Source organism: Nicotiana tabacum, chromosome 5 (assembly GCF_000715075.1).
Source record: "Nicotiana tabacum cultivar K326 chromosome 5, ASM71507v2, whole genome shotgun sequence".
NCBI classification, from domain to species: domain Eukaryota; kingdom Viridiplantae; phylum Streptophyta; class Magnoliopsida; order Solanales; family Solanaceae; genus Nicotiana; species Nicotiana tabacum.
In genome coordinates, this window is record NC_134084.1 from 130,862,543 (window position 1) to 130,867,913 (window position 5,371).

The 5,371-nt window shown below is 34.8% G+C and overlaps 1 pseudogene; it reads left to right on the top strand.

The window, feature by feature from the left end:
* The first annotated feature begins 2,379 nt into the window (after window positions 1-2,379).
* Window positions 2,380-3,486, top strand: LOC142181233 (NDR1/HIN1-like protein 10; annotated as a pseudogene).
* The last annotated feature ends 1,885 nt before the right edge of the window (window positions 3,487-5,371 follow it).

A 5,371-nucleotide genomic window follows, 5' to 3' on the forward strand; every position in this document is an offset into this window, starting at 1 on the left:
TTTGTTCGAGCTTCTGCCTTAGCTCCACGAGGGGAAAGCCTGCGCTTGGTCTCTGCTTTTGCATGTATCGATTTTGAACTTTTTTTGGGTGAATCCTATGAGAAAACACCCAAATCGAAAGTAGGAATATCACCTACTTTAGCTTTTTAATTTTAGGGCTAATCTTCGACATTGTTTTCTTCTTCATTTAAAATTAAGCAAAAATTTAAGCAACTACAATTTTGGTAGAGTATTTAGAGCTGGAATTTGTAGAAATCGAGATGAAATTTTGAAGAAGAGTGAAAATTTTTAGAGAGATTGTTTCAGAAGAGTGAAAATAGTCGTTAATGGGGGATCTCTAAATATACATTGGGGGTGATTGAGAGACAAATGTGGGGGGAGTGGGATATAGAGAGAGAAACATGGGGGGAATGAGATTGTACGTTAGAGTGATATACGGACATAATTAATTATCATTAAATACCCAAAAATGTACATAATTGGTAATTTTGTATATAGGAGGTAATTAAAGTGAGACTTGAGTAGGGAGAGTAATAAAGTTTTCAATAGTATATAGCAATGTAAAAATTCCTAAAAAAAAATGGAAATTTGAAAGGGAGATTGAAAAGAGCATAAGAGAAGCTGATCTTAGCCGAATGTACTCAAAATTAGTGGTATTTAAAGAATCGGGGCCGCACACAATTATTGTTCTTCAGTGTTTATTTACCAAACTGGTAGAGTTTATACGATATTTACCCTACCTATCTTTTAAGTTGTTAATCAAAGTCTACCAGGTTAACGTGCTTTAGTTTTTTAGGGATTTCTCTATCAAATTAATAAAGTTTATGTTATATTTACTCTACTAAATTGTAATATTCAAGTAAGGAAGGCTAGTCAACATTCTTCTCATTGCTTATAATTATAATGACAAAACACGCAACCTTAAAAGTTGAAACATCAGATATAAAATAATAAAATTGATTAATCATCGAACGAAAGAATGTTTAAGATAATGAAAAAATGAAAGAGAAAGAAGCGTTTCTAGATAAGCGAATGAATTATCTCAAGTTCAATAATTACTTAAATTATATAAATTCTATGCCATTATAGAAAGAAAAACAATTTTGATTTATACTATATTAAAAAGAAGATTTTTTTTTTTTAAAGCTTGAGAGCACTTTTCTTGTTGGCATCATCAGACAAGCCACATGTCCAACTAAACTTCTTAAAATATCAAATAGCAGCAAACATATATCATTTTCAAGTGCAGAAATTGTCTTTGTAGAAGTTTTCACTATTTTTTCTTTTTCTTTTTCTTTTTATTTTTCCTATATTTATCATGGACTAGAACATGAATATAATATGTTACGCGGTGCCAAACTTTTAGAAATAACAGCCACGTGTGAAACCATGTACACAAGATTTCAACTTTTATATGTGTCAACATGAGACTTTCCATTACCTAATTATATCAACATAACACCTATGGAGTATTAGATCGACATCTATTTCGTTCCTCTGAAAGATAAGTAGTATTATTTTATATCCGAGTGGTTAAGGTTGGAAAATAATAAAATGCTTAAGAAATAAACTTAAGAGGAAAGGAAACTGAAAACAATAGAAAAAGGCACTTTATTTGGCTTGGTCCATATGCTTATCATCCTAGCTTCTCTGTTACTATCTTCATGTTTTCTTAACTTTTTTCTTTTTCATGTATAATCGAATTTCTTTATAATATTTATTTTTTATAATAACACTTTATTATAGCAGTTTTATTTTTTGCTATATTATATTATAGTATATACTCTCTTATGTGAGACAGCATGTAAATGAATTGATAAATTTACAGAATTAGATTTGAAAGAAATCTTTCATGTTTTTTGCGGGTCAAATCATTCATTAAGAGCCTAGACGTACTACGTGCAACTTCTTAACCTTTCTAAGACGCTAAATCAAGGAACATTGGAAAAGAACAAAAAATACACGTAAAACTGGGATTTTGCACAGCCCATTACATTAGTTTTCTTAATCATTTGAAATTAGACAAGAGGAATAATGAATTTTAGCTATTCTTGTTCCTAACCCTATCACACAACATGTCAGTATAGAATATATTTCTACTGTTTTTTCTCAGATCCCTTTCAAATTAATATCTTCTTAACTAAACATCATGTGTGACTTAAATACAACAGAATATGAAGAAGATACTGAAAAATTAAGGAATTGCTGACTAAAATTTTAGTCAAGGACTATATCTTGATCGGAAATTTCTAAGTAATATCTTATTCAGTATATATATGATTACTTTTAGTAAGGTATTGCCAAAACGCAACCGTGTCTTTTCTAACAACATAAAAACACGGCATATTTTCTACTAATCAATCCGCTTTTGCTTACCAATTCCACAATTCAAACCCTACACATATAGCATACACATTAAACCAAAGACTGAAACGACACCTATATATATATTCAACTCCACGCACCAAAGGATAATATCAATCTCCTCTCTATTATTACATCGTATACACACCAAAAGGAATAAAGCAATATAATTTGTACTTCATTTTTCTTGAGCCATGCCGGAATCCAATTTGAACGGAGCCTATTATGGCCCTTCCATTCCGCCACCAGCAAAATCCTATCACCGCCACGGCCGCGGCAGCAGCTGCAACCCATGTAGCTGTCTCTTTGGCTGCCTCTGCAATTGTTTTTTCAAAATTATCTTCACCCTTCTAATCATCCTCGGAGTCATTGCATTAGTTCTATGGCTCGTTCTTCGTCCTAACAAAGTCAAGTTCTACGTGACCGATGCTACGTTGACTCAGTTCGATTTGTCCACCACAAACAACACTATTTTCTATGATCTTGCTCTTAATATGACTATTAGAAACCCCAACAAACGTATTGGAATTTACTACGATTCAATTGAAGCTAGAGCTTTGTATCAAGGCGAGAGGTTTGATAGTACAAATTTGGAACCATTTTATCAGGGTCACAAGAATACTAGCAGCTTGCGTCCAGTATTCAAAGGTCAGAGCTTGGTTTTATTGGGAGATAGAGAGAAATCCAATTACAATAATGAGAAGAATTTAGGGGTTTATGAGATGGAAGTGAAGCTTTACATGCGTATTAGGCTTAAGGTTGGTTGGATCAAAACACATAAAATTAAGCCAAAGATTGAGTGTGATTTCAAGGTACCTCTAGGGTCTAATGGCAGATCATCATCTGCTAATTTTGAGGAAACCAGATGCCATCTTGATTGGTAGTTTTCTTCTATTTTGGCACCATTATTGATCATCTTCACATCTCGATGGAGTTTGTTTCTGTTTTTCATTATTTTATTATATTTAGATTTGTTCTATTCCCTATATTCTTTGGATATTAGCAAATATTCTTGATTTGGGATTTCTATCCCTTTTGTTTTTCCGGCGTTTAGTGTTCATTGATATACATGGTACCATCTTGTGGATATGGTTGTATATAAATAAATAATGAGTTCGTCTATATTTTTGCTGATTTTCTTTATTCTGGAAATTCTTTATTATCACGAGGATACTTGAGTTTGTTTATTTATAAGTTTGAAAGTTGATTAGAGCGTACGAGGACTGGTATGCTAAGAACATACAAAACCTAATTTTGTTATTGTTAAATAACACGTTGACATTGTCCTTTCACAAAGAGAATATATAGTAAAGTTTAGGTTGCACCGTATAAAGTTATAAAGGTCAAATTGAATTTGTTGATTTGAAATTTCAACTCACTCTCTTGGTCCTATTTGGTCCTATTGTTCAATTTGTTTCTAGCAGCTTGATCTTAATAGTTTTCCTATATAAGTTCCGCTTTGGAATTACGTAATACAATACCCTACACTTCTAAGGGTGTGTTTGCTACGAAGAAAAATATTTTTCAATTATCCCATGTTTGGTTGGTTTAAATATTTTGGAAAATATTTTTCTCATAAACACATTTTTTTTTAATTGGAGGAAAATGTTTTCCCTATCAAGAGAAAGGAAAATATTTTCCAAAACTCTTTTCCAACCTTCCCCTCATTCTTCATCTCCACCAACCCACCCCCACATCCCATCCCACCCGAACTCCACCCACCACAACCACAACCCACCCTCGCCCCATGTGATAACCCGACAGGTCATCTAGAGCTTTAGTCCTTAATCTATGTTTCGAAACCTTAAATAGCTCCTTTTAGCCTTTCTTGATTTGCGTGCATAGTCCGTGCCTTTTTTCGAAAAGCTTTTATGTGAAAAGTTGACTAAAATGTGAATTCGTGCCTTAAAAACCCATTTGAGTTGACTTCGATCAACGTTTTGAGCAAACAAATCCGGATTTGTATTTTGATGGTCCCAAGTGAGTCTGTATCGTGATTTGGGACTTGGTAGTATGCACGAAATCAAATTCAGAAGTGCTAGCTCGAGTTATCGCATTTTGTCGAAAAGTTGAAGTTTAAAGGTTTAAAAACTTTATAAATTTGACCAATGTTTGACTTTATTGATACTGGGTCTAGATTTTGGTTTCGAAACTTGGTATAGGTCCGTTACGATATTTATGACTTATCTGCAAAATTTAGTATAAAACGGAAGTGATTTGACGTGATTCGGGCGTCCGGTTGTTAAAATGAAAATTCTTAAGTTTTATTGAAAATTTCATTCGTTTTGGTGTCCAATTTGTAGTTCTAGGTGTTATTTTGGTGTTTTGATCGCACGAGCGAGTCTGTATAATATTTTTGAACTTGTGTGCGTATTTAGTTTGGAGCCCCCAGGGCCCGGGTGAGTTTCGGATATCCTACGGACCTTGTGATCTTTGAAATTTTTGGTTCCCCTTAGCTGCTGGTGTCATCTGATATTTCCTTCTTTGCGATCGCGAAGAGTGATCTGGGATGGGGAGGGAATAACCCTACGCGAACGCGAGGTATAGGACGCGAACGCGGAGCAGTGGACGGGACTGCCCTTCGCGAACGCGTCCACACCAACGCGAACACGTAGCTTTGTGTGGCGGGGGCTGGGAAGTTGAGGTGACTCTATGCGAACGGGGGCGCAATCTCGTAAACGCAGAGGTGAGGAAGGCTAGACCTTCACGAACGCGTGGAGTTACTCGCATTCACATAAGCCAGTTGGGCCATGCTCTTCGCGAACGTGTCAGGTTTCACGCGATTGCGATGAACACTTGACACCAATGATTTAAAACAATCCCAAAAGCGGGTTCTCCACATTTTTCATAAACCTTCTATTAGAGCTTGGCCTAGAGACGATTTTGAAGAGAAAACCCAACACCAATTCATAGGTTTGTGCACTTTAACTCATTTTCTTTCATTTCTAACATCACCCATTAATTTCTAGCCCTAATCTTCGTTCTTCCATTATAGAAAACTAGGGAT